Source organism: Ranitomeya imitator, chromosome 3 (assembly GCF_032444005.1).
Source record: "Ranitomeya imitator isolate aRanImi1 chromosome 3, aRanImi1.pri, whole genome shotgun sequence".
In the NCBI taxonomy this organism is placed as follows: domain Eukaryota; kingdom Metazoa; phylum Chordata; class Amphibia; order Anura; family Dendrobatidae; genus Ranitomeya; species Ranitomeya imitator.
This window is the reverse complement of record NC_091284.1, coordinates 802,902,519-802,919,227: the sequence shown is the minus strand read 5'-3', so window position 1 is coordinate 802,919,227 and position 16,709 is coordinate 802,902,519. Positions and strand designations below refer to the sequence as shown.

Sequence of the window (16,709 nt, the reverse complement as noted above, 5' to 3'; positions counted from 1 at the left end):
AGGAAAGATAAGGTGGTTAGGGGCGTGCAAGTGCCAGGAGGAGGGGGTAGAGAGTGGAAAGTTAGTGGTTATATGGATGATGTGTGTGTATTGTGCGATTCAGAATGTTCGGTGAGGCGGGTGAAGTTATTAGTGTCCTTTTTTTGTGGTGCGTCTGCATTTAAGGTTAATTGGGAAAAGAGTGAGTGTAAGGTATTTGGAAATGGTGTTTTAAGTAGGGATGTTGGAGTGAATGTGGTTAATGGGCCTATTAAAATATTGGGTGTGAAGTTTTCAGAGAAGTTGGATGGGAAGGAAAGTTGGAATGATGCGAAAGAGAAGGTTGAGCGGAAGCTGTGTTTTTGGAGATTGAGAAACCTTACGTTTTTTGGAAAGATCTTAGTTATAAAGAGTGTGGTGTTGCCGATTTTTTTGTATGTAGCAGTAGTGTTTCCACCAGGGTATATGTGTGTGAGGAGTTTGAATAGGATTCTGTTTGTGTTTTTATGGAATTCAAAGATGGAGAGGGCTAGGAGAGAAATTTTGGTGAAGAGATTGGAGAAAGGTGGGTTGGGTTTTCCAAATTTGGAAGTTTTTTTTGGTGTGAATATTGTTGTGTATGTGCTGAAAGTGATAAGGGCGGATGGGAAATTTTCATCTATGTGTAGGTATTTATTTGGAGCGTATCTGTTTAAGTTAAAATGGAGAGAAAGGGATTTGAGGTGTCCGGTTGCTTTTGAGGTTCCTGTATGGTATGTGTGGGTTTATAAGTTTTTGGTGAAGTATGAGTTGTGTGATGTGGATGTAAGACTAGTGGAAAAGAAGAAGGCTGTGTATAGAATGATTGAGTGTAGAGAGATAGAGTGTGATATCAATATGGTTAGAGGAGCTGATGTACAAAAGGTGTGGAAGAAAGTACGGATGGATGGTATGACAAACAGACAGAGTGAGATTGTGTGGCAGTCATTGCATGGAGTGTTACCAGTAAGAGAGTTTCAGAGAAATAGGGGTTTAGTGAGGAGTGAGAGGTGTCCGAGAGAAGGTTGTGGTGGGTGTGAAAGTGTAATACATGTGTTCTGGAATTGTCAGTACGCTAGAGATGTGATTGGAAGAATGGGTCCTTTGTGCAAAGAACTGTGTGGTGTGAATTTTTTATCCTTTGAGTTGTTCATGTTTGGTTTAGGGTTGTGTGATGGAGTGAAGGAGAGAGTGTTGTGGTTAATGCTTGCATGTATAAAGGAAGTGTTATGGGATGTGAGAAATGTGCATGTGTTCAAGAGGAAGAATATTGAGGTTAGAAATACCGTGAAGGTGATTTTGGGGAAGATATATGTTTGTTTTTTGTGGGATAAGAAAAGGAAGGGGGAGGTGGATGCGGAAGGAATTTGGAAGGTTAAAAAGTGGAGATATTTTGTTAATACTTCTTGATTTGTTCTTTTGTTATGTAAATATGTATTTTGAAAAAAGAAAGATTTTTCCGATGATGATGGGAACGGCTTTTTGTGTTTCAATTTTGACACAGCTGTTTGGGTATGTTTCTTCGGTTTTGGATTTCTAGACCGTGAAATTCCCCATCTGAGGGAAAAAAAAAAAAAAAAAAAAAAAAAAAAAAAAATCTGTTCTTATCAGTTTAATATCTGATACGTCCCCCATGTGGGGACCATATATTAAATGGCTTTTTGGAACAGGGAGCTGGAAATGGAGCTTGCTCAGTCCACTCCACGCATTGACCCGCTATTGCAGTCTCTCCGGGAACAGTGCACTCCTTCTCTGATCCGGTTTCTAAAAACAGATTGAATGGAAATTAATCAGCACAGCAAGTTGTCTTGGAACCCTAGATGGGAATTTATTTCAGGGTTGTTAAGGAAGCACATTTCACATGCCGCTGGCTGCCAAATGTAGCATGCTGCTCGATTTCACTTGCCTAATTGCAACATTTTGTGTGCCTTGCTTTCACCTCTGTATGTATGTATGTATGTATGTATGTATGTCAAGCATTGCATTGCATTCAATAGGCAATCAATCAATCAATCAGGCAATCAATTTTCAGTCTTTCCTGGTTGCTGCCACAGGTGTGTTAAGATGTAGGCCTGAATTAGGCCTTTCTTACAGTGTAGCAAATATACTGTGCCATCTACAGAATTAGGCCCCTGCCTGCTGTCAGCACTTGGTATTTAAATTGAAGCATCCAATGAGTAGTTCTGCCATACATACCACATTTGTGACCACCGATCATGAATTCTTTTGGAAGACATTGTTTACCTCTTGTGGACCACCGACTTTGAAATGCGGTGTATGATAGGTATTTGAAAAAAAGGAAAACTGGTGTCTGTGCTGATCTCGAATCTGCTAGTCTTGTGTCTTGTAGATACACCTGTGTGAGGAGTATTCTAATGCTTTTGACCAACCAGGTGCGCTGCCTGCAGTCGATAGAATCTTAGCACGGAACCTTCACCTGCAGTCACAATGGGGATGGTGGGTGTGTCAAAGTGGGCAGAGTTATGCAGATTCAAAACGCGTTGGGCGCAGCTTCAACGAGCACACACAGACACACACAGCCAAACAACCGACCAAAACCCACCCACACCCGAACTGTCATTGAGAATGCATCCAGAGTTTCTGAAAATGTCTTCCTTGCGGCAATCTTTGGCTAGGTCTCCACAATGGGTGTCGGTTGTAGGCCTGGGTGCGTCTGAAATGGCCAACCATTTCAGGCCATCGCTTCTCGGCCTCCTATGGCTAAGATCAAGTGTAGTATCTGTTCTTATCAGTTTAATATCTGATACGTCCCCCATGTGGGGACCATATATTAAATGGCTTTTTGGAACAGGGAGCTGGAAATGGAGCTTGCTCAGTCCACTCCACGCATTGACCCGCTATTGCAGTCTCTCCGGGAACAGTGCACTCCTTCTCTGATCCGGTTTCTAAAAACAGATTGAATGGAAATTAATCAGCACAGCAAGTTGTCTTGGAACCCTAGATGGGAATTTATTTCAGGGTTGTTAAGGAAGCACATTTCACATGCCGCTGGCTGCCAAATGTAGCATGCTGCTCGATTTCACTTGCCTAATTGCAACATTTTGTGTGCCTTGCTTTCACCTCTGTATGTATGTATGTATGTATGTATGTATGTATGTATGTATGTATGTCAAGCATTGCATTGCATTCAATAGGCAATCAATCAATCAATCAGGCAATCAATTTTCAGTCTTTCCTGGTTGCTGCCACAGGTGTGTTAAGATGTAGGCCTGAATTAGGCCTTTCTTACAGTGTAGCAAATATACTGTGCCATCTACAGAATTAGGCCCCTGCCTGCTGTCAGCACTTGGTATTTAAATTGAAGCATCCAATGAGTAGTTCTGCCATACATACCACATTTGTGACCACCGATCATGAATTCTTTTGGAAGACATTGTTTACCTCTTGTGGACCACCGACTTTGAAATGCGGTGTATGATAGGTATTTGAAAAAAAGGAAAACTGGTGTCTGTGCTGATCTCGAATCTGCTAGTCTTGTGTCTTGTAGATACACCTGTGTGAGGAGTATTCTAATGCTTTTGACCAACCAGGTGCGCTGCCTGCAGTCGATAGAATCTTAGCACGGAACCTTCACCTGCAGTCACAATGGGGATGGTGGGTGTGTCAAAGTGGGCAGAGTTATGCAGATTCAAAACGCGTTGGGCGCAGCTTCAACGAGCACACACAGACACACACAGCCAAACAACCGACCAAAACCCACCCACACCCGAACTGTCATTGAGAATGCATCCAGAGTTTCTGAAAATGTCTTCCTTGCGGCAATCTTTGGCTAGGTCTCCACAATGGGTGTCGGTTGTAGGCCTGGGTGCGTCTGAAATGGCCAACCATTTCAGGCCATCGCTTCTCGGCCTCCTATGGCTAAGATCAAGTGTAGTATCTGTTCTTATCAGTTTAATATCTGATACGTCCCCCATGTGGGGACCATATATTAAATGGCTTTTTGGAACAGGGAGCTGGAAATGGAGCTTGCTCAGTCCACTCCACGCATTGACCCGCTATTGCAGTCTCTCCGGGAACAGTGCACTCCTTCTCTGATCCGGTTTCTAAAAACAGATTGAATGGAAATTAATCAGCACAGCAAGTTGTCTTGGAACCCTAGATGGGAATTTATTTCAGGGTTGTTAAGGAAGCACATTTCACATGCCGCTGGCTGCCAAATGTAGCATGCTGCTCGATTTCACTTGCCTAATTGCAACATTTTGTGTGCCTTGCTTTCACCTCTGTATGTATGTATGTATGTATGTATGTATGTCAAGCATTGCATTGCATTCAATAGGCAATCAATCAATCAATCAGGCAATCAATTTTCAGTCTTTCCTGGTTGCTGCCACAGGTGTGTTAAGATGTAGGCCTGAATTAGGCCTTTCTTACAGTGTAGCAAATATACTGTGCCATCTACAGAATTAGGCCCCTGCCTGCTGTCAGCACTTGGTATTTAAATTGAAGCATCCAATGAGTAGTTCTGCCATACATACCACATTTGTGACCACCGATCATGAATTCTTTTGGAAGACATTGTTTACCTCTTGTGGACCACCGACTTTGAAATGCGGTGTATGATAGGTATTTGAAAAAAAGGAAAACTGGTGTCTGTGCTGATCTCGAATCTGCTAGTCTTGTGTCTTGTAGATACACCTGTGTGAGGAGTATTCTAATGCTTTTGACCAACCAGGTGCGCTGCCTGCAGTCGATAGAATCTTAGCACGGAACCTTCACCTGCAGTCACAATGGGGATGGTGGGTGTGTCAAAGTGGGCAGAGTTATGCAGATTCAAAACGCGTTGGGCGCAGCTTCAACGAGCACACACAGACACACACAGCCAAACAACCGACCAAAACCCACCCACACCCGAACTGTCATTGAGAATGCATCCAGAGTTTCTGAAAATGTCTTCCTTGCGGCAATCTTTGGCTAGGTCTCCACAATGGGTGTCGGTTGTAGGCCTGGGTGCGTCTGAAATGGCCAACCATTTCAGGCCATCGCTTCTCGGCCTCCTATGGCTAAGATCAAGTGTAGTATCTGTTCTTATCAGTTTAATATCTGATACGTCCCCCATGTGGGGACCATATATTAAATGGCTTTTTGGAACAGGGAGCTGGAAATGGAGCTTGCTCAGTCCACTCCACGCATTGACCCGCTATTGCAGTCTCTCCGGGAACAGTGCACTCCTTCTCTGATCCGGTTTCTAAAAACAGATTGAATGGAAATTAATCAGCACAGCAAGTTGTCTTGGAACCCTAGATGGGAATTTATTTCAGGGTTGTTAAGGAAGCACATTTCACATGCCGCTGGCTGCCAAATGTAGCATGCTGCTCGATTTCACTTGCCTAATTGCAACATTTTGTGTGCCTTGCTTTCACCTCTGTATGTATGTATGTATGTATGTATGTATGTCAAGCATTGCATTGCATTCAATAGGCAATCAATCAATCAATCAGGCAATCAATTTTCAGTCTTTCCTGGTTGCTGCCACAGGTGTGTTAAGATGTAGGCCTGAATTAGGCCTTTCTTACAGTGTAGCAAATATACTGTGCCATCTACAGAATTAGGCCCCTGCCTGCTGTCAGCACTTGGTATTTAAATTGAAGCATCCAATGAGTAGTTCTGCCATACATACCACATTTGTGACCACCGATCATGAATTCTTTTGGAAGACATTGTTTACCTCTTGTGGACCACCGACTTTGAAATGCGGTGTATGATAGGTATTTGAAAAAAAGGAAAACTGGTGTCTGTGCTGATCTCGAATCTGCTAGTCTTGTGTCTTGTAGATACACCTGTGTGAGGAGTATTCTAATGCTTTTGACCAACCAGGTGCGCTGCCTGCAGTCGATAGAATCTTAGCACGGAACCTTCACCTGCAGTCACAATGGGGATGGTGGGTGTGTCAAAGTGGGCAGAGTTATGCAGATTCAAAACGCGTTGGGCGCAGCTTCAACGAGCACACACAGACACACACAGCCAAACAACCGACCAAAACCCACCCACACCCGAACTGTCATTGAGAATGCATCCAGAGTTTCTGAAAATGTCTTCCTTGCGGCAATCTTTGGCTAGGTCTCCACAATGGGTGTCGGTTGTAGGCCTGGGTGCGTCTGAAATGGCCAACCATTTCAGGCCATCGCTTCTCGGCCTCCTATGGCTAAGATCAAGTGTAGTATCTGTTCTTATCAGTTTAATATCTGATACGTCCCCCATGTGGGGACCATATATTAAATGGCTTTTTGGAACAGGGAGCTGGAAATGGAGCTTGCTCAGTCCACTCCACGCATTGACCCGCTATTGCAGTCTCTCCGGGAACAGTGCACTCCTTCTCTGATCCGGTTTCTAAAAACAGATTGAATGGAAATTAATCAGCACAGCAAGTTGTCTTGGAACCCTAGATGGGAATTTATTTCAGGGTTGTTAAGGAAGCACATTTCACATGCCGCTGGCTGCCAAATGTAGCATGCTGCTCGATTTCACTTGCCTAATTGCAACATTTTGTGTGCCTTGCTTTCACCTCTGTATGTATGTATGTATGTATGTATGTATGTCAAGCATTGCATTGCATTCAATAGGCAATCAATCAATCAATCAGGCAATCAATTTTCAGTCTTTCCTGGTTGCTGCCACAGGTGTGTTAAGATGTAGGCCTGAATTAGGCCTTTCTTTCAGTGTAGCAAATATACTGTGCCATCTACAGAATTAGGCCCCTGCCTGCTGTCAGCACTTGGTATTTAAATTGAAGCATCCAATGAGTAGTTCTGCCATACATACCACATTTGTGACCACCGATCATGAATTCTTTTGGAAGACATTGTTTACCTCTTGTGGACCACCGACTTTGAAATGCGGTGTATGATAGGTATTTGAAAAAAAGGAAAACTGGTGTCTGTGCTGATCTCGAATCTGCTAGTCTTGTGTCTTGTAGATACACCTGTGTGAGGAGTATTCTAATGCTTTTGACCAACCAGGTGCGCTGCCTGCAGTCGATAGAATCTTAGCACGGAACCTTCACCTGCAGTCACAATGGGGATGGTGGGTGTGTCAAAGTGGGCAGAGTTATGCAGATTCAAAACGCGTTGGGCGCAGCTTCAACGAGCACACACAGACACACACAGCCAAACAACCGACCAAAACCCACCCACACCCGAACTGTCATTGAGAATGCATCCAGAGTTTCTGAAAATGTCTTCCTTGCGGCAATCTTTGGCTAGGTCTCCACAATGGGTGTCGGTTGTAGGCCTGGGTGCGTCTGAAATGGCCAACCATTTCAGGCCATCGCTTCTCGGCCTTTTGGCTGCGATCGATCAGTTTAACTGTGAGATTGTAGTCAGGTCGGGTGCTTTCGGTACCCTCTCTCTCGGCCTGGGGGGATCGCTCCTCTTCGGAGGGGCTTCACCCCCCTGCTGCTATAGGGAGAGAGGATTAGTCCGGAGCAACGAGTTGCGATCGCCTTAAAAGGGCGCTAGCCTTTTTTTGTGTTTACAGCTGGAGTTCTTTCTCGGAAGGATGCCGGCTGCACTTACCTTTGCATCGGGTGAACCCCGGATGAGGAACACGGTCCGTATCGAGGTCTTGGAGAGATTCCGGAAGGAGAAAGAAATCCGCTACGTTTGCAACACCGTCCTTCTTGGGATCCTGGAGTTCGGCAGAGAGGACATCTTCTGTTTTCAGGACAATGAGCAGAAAGGTACTTATACTATTACCTTTAGGAGCCATGGTTGTTGTCAGCAGTTGGTCCAAAAGGTGAATGACAACATCTTTGCTGATGAACTGGAGGGCCTGGTCTTCTCCCTGCTTTTCGTCCAAGAGGAGGTACAAATGATTGTTTTCTTTCCAAATCCTTTTGTGGAAGTACTGGACATTTTAACCTGTTTGCGTCGCTATTGCGATGAAGTAACCTTTCAAGGGAATGTTAAAAACGCCGTTGGTTTCTGGTGTGGCAAGCGGAAATTCCTGGTGCGGCTGAAGAAAAATCCGGAGGGCTTTGGAGGAACAGAACATCCCCCCTCTACCATCACCATTGGGAAGAGCCGTGGCTACTTATTCTACACAGGTATGCCTATGTATTGCAGGAACTGTGGCAAGATGGGGCATACCCAAGGGAATTGTGTGGAAAGAAGGGCATTCCGCTGCAGCAATTGTGGTCAATTCGGACACTTCATGAAGGATTGCCCTCAAAAGAAGGCTTGTAACCTATGCGGGGAGGTTGGACATATGTTCCGAGGATGCCCACATAGGACTAAAGTCCGTACGTATGCAGAGGCGGCTGAGAGACCCGTGCCAAGGCAGGAACCAGCTATTGTCCCGGTCCATGCTGAGCTGAGTATCCCGGAGACCGGAGTAAGGCCTGAGCCAAGTCCCACTGTTCCTACAGCAGGGGAGGCGGCTGAGAAGGCCAAGGGCGCAGAGGAGAAGGTGGGGACGGAGCAGGAGTGTGGTGGCCCTCAGGGAGGCCCTCCTGTGTCGAAGTCCCGGAAAAAGGGCGGAGGGCGGACCACCCAGAGACTGGAGCAGGGGGACTCTCCCGTTGGGGGGGTAACCCTTGTGTCGAAGGTCTCGAATGAGGCTGGTGTGTTGGAGCAGAGCGCCCCCACTATGTTGGCGGTGGGGGGCACTGTGGCGAAGACCCCAGTCATTCCCAGGGACTCGAGCCAGCAGACCGCAGTTTTTTCTCCTACAGGTGATGGTGTGGATGAGGTCATTGTGCCAGATCCGGAGGCCCCCCAGGAAGTAAGAGGCCATGTAGCTATCACAGAGGACGACTGTACGAGTGAGCTGCCTGAGCCTTCTGGAAAGAAGCTGCGAGGGGATACTCTTCTGGAGGCCAATCCAGAGTCTCCGGATGTGTGTTTTCCCAGCGGAGACATGTGGCTGAACACGGACTCTTCTGGGTATCCATTACCGGGTTCCTCGGATCCCCAGAACATTGACTCTTTTTCCACACTGCCAGATGTGATTGAGGAGTTTATGGAAGTCATTGAGGATATCTCTCCTCCCTCATGACATAAATGCCATCCATGAGGTGTCTCTCACTTAATGTGAGATCTCTAAAGAGCCCTGTCCGCAGGGCTGCTCTTTTTGATTTTTTTGAAACATTAGACTTTGATATATGTTTCTTACAGGAGTGTGGTCTGCAGCATGGAATCCGGTATAACGAGATAAAAAAGGACTGGAAACTAGGGCCCTCTGTATGGTCGGGCTCGAACGAAAACAAGTCTGCTGGTGTGGGTCTGCTCTGCCGAGGTAATAACATCATCATCTCCTCTGTTACTGAGATTGTACCCGGCAGAGCTATCCTAGTGCATTTGTGTTTTAATAATTTTAATTTCCGTGTCATTAATGTGTACGCTCCACCAGATAAACAGGAGCGTATACGTTTGTTTGAAATTCTACCGGTATTCTGTGTAGGGTCATCTCCTCTCTTGGTAGCTGGGGACTTTAATTGCCTGAATGTGAATGAGCGCCGAGGAGGGGGTGACCCAATCCGTAAGTTAGATAAGTCGTGTTTTTTACTAAATAGCTTGCAGACTGATTTTAAGTTATGCGATGCCTGGAGGTCGCTTTCGCCGACGGACCCAGGATTTACATGGTCCGGTCGGGGAGTGGCTTCCAGGATCGATTTTATGTTTTTATCTGAGGATTTTAGCCCTGTACAATTTGTTTTAATGCCTAATTTATTCTCTGATCATAAAATGTTAAGCGTAAAGATAGAGTATCAAGGAGAGCTGAGGATAAATAGAGGTTTGTGGCGTCTGGGGGTCCATTTGCTGGAAGACCCTCAGGTGAGGTCAGACTTCTGTAATGCCTACCAGGAATGGAGACAGTTAAGGCCTCCATATATTAAAATCCTATCCTGGTGGGAAGTGATCAAAGATAAAATAAGGTTTTTTTTTATCAGGGCTGGAAAGAGGAAGGCGCGGCGGAAAAAGCAGATTTATGTAAATTTAAATATGAGACTGCAAACTCTCCATAAATTTAAAGAGATAGGACTAGAGGTGGAAGATGATATTGCAAGCCTAAAAACTGAAATACAATTGTGCCTTGATCAAAAAGGTAAAGAAATAATTTTTAATTCCAAAGTGAAACATTTAGAAGAAGGTGAGAAGTGTACACGTTTCTTTTTTAAAAAAGTGATGGAGAAAAAGGAGACGATCACCTGTCTTGATGGAGAAACAACTGTGGAAGGTATGAAGAAGGTGGCTTTTAATTTTTATAGAGACCTTTTTAGTAAAAAAAGTGTAAATAATGTTTTTTTACAAGATGCTCTTAATATCCTGGATTTTAAGTTAAGTTCTGTAGACCAGGGGTTTTTAATAGAAGATCTTAGCATGGAAGAACTTTTTAGTGTTTTTAAAAGTTTTTCAAAAGGGAAAGCCCCAGGAGCAGATGGTCTACCTGTTGAATTTTATTTGACTTTTTGGGATGTTTTAAAGGAGGATCTTTTAGCACTTTTTAAAGAGGTTTTTATGTGTTCAGAGCTGCCTAAGTCATGGAGGAGGGGGATAGTGTCCTTAATTTATAAGAAAAAGGGCGCTCGTGATGACCTCAGGAATTGGAGGCCTATCACCCTCCTCAACATGGACTATAAAGTTTTAGCTAAAATTATTGCTTGTCGTTTTAAAACTGTGATTAATAAATTGATACAACCCGAACAAGTATGTGGAGTACCAGGGAGGAATATTGCTGAGATTTTAAATGTTATTAGAGATGCAATATGGTACTCTAGGGATAGAAGTCAGAGCCTGGCCCTGTTGGCGCTGGACTTTGAAAAGGCGTTTGACAGGGTCTCGCATGAGTATCTTTTTAAAGTTTTAAAACAAATGGCGATCCCCGACATGTTTTTATCTCGTATTATGATTTTATATAATAATGTGTTTTCTCAAATTTCTGTCAATGGTTTTTTAACAGATTTTATCCCGTTGGAATCCGGAGTGAAGCAGGGGTGTCCATTATCCCCAATTCTTTTTATTTGTGCTATGGAACCCCTGCTGTGTATGATCCGGAGAGATAAAGTGGTCCGAGGGGTTCCTATTCCGGGTGGAGGAGGGGCCCAAGTCAAAGTATTTGCCTACATGGATGATGTTACTGCCATCTGTACAGATCCTGCTTCACTCCGGAGAGTGGTAATGTGCACCAATTTTTTTAGTCAGGCTTCAGGTTTTAAAATGAATTTTAATAAAACTGAATGTTTGATTTTGGGTTCCTGGGATACAAATGACCTACCAGCAGTAAAATTGAGGCACGACGAGGTAAAAATTTTGGGTATAGTATTTGATGCTAAAAATGATGGACACGTGAGCTGGGAGGAGGTACAGCATAAAATGGTGAAAAAGCTCTCCTTCTGGAATTTGAGATGCTTGTCGATTGAAGGGAAAATTTTAATTATTAAATCTGTTTTATTGCCTATGATGCTTTATGTTGCCATGGTATATCCTCCTTCTGAGTTGATACTAAAAAAACTAACTCGATGTATTTTTATGTTCATTTGGGGATCAAAAATGGAAAAGCTGAGGCGAACGGAAATGTACAAGAAACAACAAAATGGAGGAAAAGATGTCCCTGACTTGCATTTGTATTTATATGTAAATTTCTTTTGTTTTTGTTTTAAAGTTTTTAACACTAATTCTACTTTTAGTCTGTTTTTAAAATATACTTGCGGTTTTATCTTTAAAAAATGGTTCAGGCCATGTTTATCAGCACCCATTTTATTATGCCCGCCCAAGCATTTTATTGTTTTAGAAAAGGTGATAAGGACTCATAAATTAAAGGACTTGGATGCCGATCTCCTTCTGGACAGAAAAAAATTGATGGTTCATCTGAGAAGAGAAGAAGGAGTGTCCCCTGTGAGCAACTTCTCCTGGAGTAGATCCAAGCGTGTGTGGAGGAACGTTTTTGGGAAATTCTTGGCCAACATTCACAAAGACATCGCATGGATGGCTGCCCACCAGTGCCTCCCAACCAGAGACTTCCAGCACAGGAGAGGCCTGGTGGCGCGGGCAAAGTGCCCAAGAGACTCTTGCCGAGAGGATGAGACTGTTTTGCACCTTTTCTGGAACTGCTGTTTTGCACAAGAACTTTGGGGGAGATTGGGGATACTTTTAAAATGGGTTTGTGGTCTTAAAGATTTTAGCTATGAGTATGTTTTATATGGACTTTTTAATTGCCCCACTACACACCAGTTCAAAGTATGCTGGTGTATAATAAACTGTGCCAAAAATGCAATCTGGAAAGCGAGAAACATTTTACTTTTTAACCGTGATTTTATCTCTGTAAATGATTGTATTAAATTGGCTTTTAGTGAAATGTTTATTTATTTCTTAAAGGATGTTAAAGATGTGGGGAAGAAGGAAGCGAATCGTAGATGGTGTTTTTATATGTGGAATACTGTTTTATATTAAGTTGTTTCATGTTGTTGTATTTTATTATTGTAATTGTTTATGTTTCTTTTGCACAAAAGGTTTCATTTTTTCTTGTTGTTCTATGTCTTATGACTAAATAAAAAATTTTGTTGAAACCTTATCTGTTCTTATCAGTTTAATATCTGATACGTCCCCCATGTGGGGACCATATATTAAATGGCTTTTTGGAACAGGGAGCTGGAAATGGAGCTTGCTCAGTCCACTCCACGCATTGACCCGCTATTGCAGTCTCTCCGGGAACAGTGCACTCCTTCTCTGATCCGGTTTCTAAAAACAGATTGAATGGAAATTAATCAGCACAGCAAGTTGTCTTGGAACCCTAGATGGGAATTTATTTCAGGGTTGTTAAGGAAGCACATTTCACATGCCGCTGGCTGCCAAATGTAGCATGCTGCTCGATTTCACTTGCCTAATTGCAACATTTTGTGTGCCTTGCTTTCACCTCTGTATGTATGTATGTATGTATGTATGTATGTCAAGCATTGCATTGCATTCAATAGGCAATCAATCAATCAATCAATCAATCAGGCAATCAATTTTCAGTCTTTCCTGGTTGCTGCCACAGGTGTGTTAAGATGTAGGCCTGAATTAGGCCTTTCTTACAGTGTAGCAAATATACTGTGCCATCTACAGAATTAGGCCCCTGCCTGCTGTCAGCACTTGGTATTTAAATTGAAGCATCCAATGAGTAGTTCTGCCATACATACCACATTTGTGACCACCGATCATGAATTCTTTTGGAAGACATTGTTTACCTCTTGTGGACCACCGACTTTGAAATGCGGTGTATGATAGGTATTTGAAAAAAAGGAAAACTGGTGTCTGTGCTGATCTCGAATCTGCTAGTCTTGTGTCTTGTAGATACACCTGTGTGAGGAGTATTCTAATGCTTTTGACCAACCAGGTGCGCTGCCTGCAGTCGATAGAATCTTAGCACGGAACCTTCACCTGCAGTCACAATGGGGATGGTGGGTGTGTCAAAGTGGGCAGAGTTATGCAGATTCAAAACGCGTTGGGCGCAGCTTCAACGAGCACACACAGACACACACAGCCAAACAACCGACCAAAACCCACCCACACCCGAACTGTCATTGAGAATGCATCCAGAGTTTCTGAAAATGTCTTCCTTGCGGCAATCTTTGGCTAGGTCTCCACAATGGGTGTCGGTTGTAGGCCTGGGTGCGTCTGAAATGGCCAACCATTTCAGGCCATCGCTTCTCGGCCTCCTATGGCTAAGATCAAGTGTAGTATCTGTTCTTATCAGTTTAATATCTGATACGTCCCCCATGTGGGGACCATATATTAAATGGCTTTTTGGAACAGGGAGCTGGAAATGGAGCTTGCTCAGTCCACTCCACGCATTGACCCGCTATTGCAGTCTCTCCGGGAACAGTGCACTCCTTCTCTGATCCGGTTTCTAAAAACAGATTGAATGGAAATTAATCAGCACAGCAAGTTGTCTTGGAACCCTAGATGGGAATTTATTTCAGGGTTGTTAAGGAAGCACATTTCACATGCCGCTGGCTGCCAAATGTAGCATGCTGCTCGATTTCACTTGCCTAATTGCAACATTTTGTGTGCCTTGCTTTCACCTCTGTATGTATGTATGTATGTATGTATGTATGTCAAGCATTGCATTGCATTCAATAGGCAATCAATCAATCAATCAGGCAATCAATTTTCAGTCTTTCCTGGTTGCTGCCACAGGTGTGTTAAGATGTAGGCCTGAATTAGGCCTTTCTTACAGTGTAGCAAATATACTGTGCCATCTACAGAATTAGGCCCCTGCCTGCTGTCAGCACTTGGTATTTAAATTGAAGCATCCAATGAGTAGTTCTGCCATACATACCACATTTGTGACCACCGATCATGAATTCTTTTGGAAGACATTGTTTACCTCTTGTGGACCACCGACTTTGAAATGCGGTGTATGATAGGTATTTGAAAAAAAGGAAAACTGGTGTCTGTGCTGATCTCGAATCTGCTAGTCTTGTGTCTTGTAGATACACCTGTGTGAGGAGTATTCTAATGCTTTTGACCAACCAGGTGCGCTGCCTGCAGTCGATAGAATCTTAGCACGGAACCTTCACCTGCAGTCACAATGGGGATGGTGGGTGTGTCAAAGTGGGCAGAGTTATGCAGATTCAAAACGCGTTGGGCGCAGCTTCAACGAGCACACACAGACACACACAGCCAAACAACCGACCAAAACCCACCCACACCCGAACTGTCATTGAGAATGCATCCAGAGTTTCTGAAAATGTCTTCCTTGCGGCAATCTTTGGCTAGGTCTCCACAATGGGTGTCGGTTGTAGGCCTGGGTGCGTCTGAAATGGCCAACCATTTCAGGCCATCGCTTCTCGGCCTTTTGGCTCAGATCGGGGTGAATAACCCTGGTCTGGGCTGGGGGGGTTTTCTTGGCGTGGAGTTTCTCCGGCGTCCGTGAGTGGCGATCTTGTGCTTCGGGCACTCTTTGCTGACATGGCAGCTATTCGCAACACTGTGCGTTTGACCATTTCTCCGGAAAAGAAGTATGGCTTGCAGCTTTCCTTCATCGTGGAAGACATCCTCAAGGAACTGGCACTTATCGATTTGGGTAAAGTCTTTTGTATCCAGGATTTTCCATCTTCCGGTCAGTACGATATTACCTTTTATCAGGAGGAGGATTGTTTGAACTTTTTTCAGCTCTTGAGAGAGAATGTGGATCATCCTTCATTGAAGTATGTGACTGTGGCTCCTCTTTTTTCTATAATTGAGAGGCCTTTGCTTCTGCATTGCTATAACCCCTTTATTGACTCTGCCTTGTTGAAAGCCTTTCTTGCCAGATATTGTTCGTCTGTGCGAATGGGGCCGATGCAGCGAAATTGCTTTGGGGTGTTCAATGGGAAGCATAAATTCTGGGTACGCTTTAAGCCTGACCCAGACGGCATAGGGGGTATAATGCATCCCCCAGCAAATTTCTCTGTTGGTGGTAATAAGGGATTTTTGCATTACCCTGGTCAGCCGACCTTTTGTAGGGCATGTTTCCGATATGGGCATGTGAAAGAGCAATGTACTCATGGCACTACATGTAGGAATTGCAAGAGGTCGGGACATGAAACTGCTGGTTGTCCTTATCCCCCGGCTTGTGATTTGTGTGGGAGTCGTGAACACACTTGTAAGATGTGTCCGGGGCTTAGGCAGCAGTATGCTTCCGATAAGGCCCGTTTTGCTAGACAGACTGCCAGGTTGTTTGCCACACCTGTCACGCCTGCTGAAGGCCAGACTGTCTTAGCTGCTGAGGAGGCGGTGCCAGAAGTTGGAGTGAGTCCTGTCTTAGACCCTCTGGAAGGACCTGATGTGGGTAGTAGTACCGTGGCTCCCGTGGAATCCATGGAATTGCAAATGGTGGCTGAGAATGATGAACTTCCTGTGGTGGAGGCTATAATATCTAGTCCAGAAATGGTGGAGGAGACGCCCAGTACAAGTCTGGTGGAGTTTGATAGCCCAAGCATGGAGGCTCAGGAAGATGCCGGTGCTTCTGCAGAGATTGTGCAGTCTGAAACCCCCAATATTGACTTGTCTTCCTTGGTAGCTAAAGCAGAGAGTGCTGCTATTGTTTATCAGGCAGTGTCCAAAAAATCAGCTGCAAAACAGGTGAAGAGGTTGAAGAGGAAGGAAATCAAGCCTATTGTAACTGAGAATCGTTTTGACATACTTGGAGGTGATGTAGAACCCCCCCCTGAGCTCCCTGACCCCCCTCTCCTTCCGGTGATGGCTCCAGTGTCTCCGGGACAAGGTTATCTTAGCGATGAGAAGGTGGCTGACCTGGAGAGGATAACTGGTTTCCCCCGTGGAACTTGAATGTTCAGTGTTTTTTTTCTTTTCTTTTTTTTCCTGAGATAGCTATATGGCTATGCGTTTGAAAATCATCTCTCAAAATGTGAGAGTTTTTCAGTCTCTGGCTAGGCGTGCATCTATTTTGGATTTTTTGAGTTTGAAAGGGGGTGATATTGTATGTGTGCAGGAGTGTGGTCTGAATAGGTGTCCTAAGAAGAATGAATGGAGGTTTGGTGAGGCTATATGGTCTTTTTCTTTGGTAAATAAGAATGATGGGGTCGGGGTGTTGTTTAGGAATAAGGATATTGTGTTAAAACAAAGTGTTGTGGTGGAGGATGGAAGGTGTGTATGTCTGCTTCTTTCCTGTAGGGGGTGGGATTTTAAGTTGATTAATATTTATGCACATGCTGATAAAAACGCCAGGCTTGCTCTGTTTGATAAACTGAATTTTTTTTTGCATGGCAA

At 44.2% G+C, this 16,709-nt stretch overlaps 5 non-coding genes and 2 pseudogenes across 5 annotated transcripts; all 7 read left to right on the top strand.

Moving 5' to 3' along the window:
- Window positions 1–1,518: 1,518 nt before the first annotated feature.
- On the top strand, window positions 1,519–1,747 carry LOC138673314 (U2 spliceosomal RNA; annotated as a pseudogene).
- Window positions 1,748–2,696: 949 nt separating this feature from the next.
- LOC138673273 (U2 spliceosomal RNA) lies at window positions 2,697–2,889 on the top strand. Its single transcript, XR_011319926.1, has one exon. It is a non-coding gene; the product is annotated as a U2 spliceosomal RNA (small nuclear RNA).
- A 965-nt stretch (window positions 2,890–3,854) lies between these two features.
- LOC138673272 (U2 spliceosomal RNA) lies at window positions 3,855–4,047 on the top strand. Its single transcript, XR_011319925.1, has one exon. It is a non-coding gene; the product is annotated as a U2 spliceosomal RNA (small nuclear RNA).
- Window positions 4,048–4,996: 949 nt separating this feature from the next.
- Window positions 4,997–5,189, top strand: LOC138673271 (U2 spliceosomal RNA). Its single transcript, XR_011319924.1, has one exon. It is a non-coding gene; the product is annotated as a U2 spliceosomal RNA (small nuclear RNA).
- Window positions 5,190–6,138: 949 nt separating this feature from the next.
- Window positions 6,139–6,331, top strand: LOC138673268 (U2 spliceosomal RNA). Its single transcript, XR_011319921.1, has one exon. It is a non-coding gene; the product is annotated as a U2 spliceosomal RNA (small nuclear RNA).
- A 6,144-nt stretch (window positions 6,332–12,475) lies between these two features.
- Window positions 12,476–12,678, top strand: LOC138673307 (U2 spliceosomal RNA; annotated as a pseudogene).
- A 957-nt stretch (window positions 12,679–13,635) lies between these two features.
- Window positions 13,636–13,828, top strand: LOC138673256 (U2 spliceosomal RNA). Its single transcript, XR_011319910.1, has one exon. It is a non-coding gene; the product is annotated as a U2 spliceosomal RNA (small nuclear RNA).
- Window positions 13,829–16,709: the final 2,881 nt, after the last annotated feature.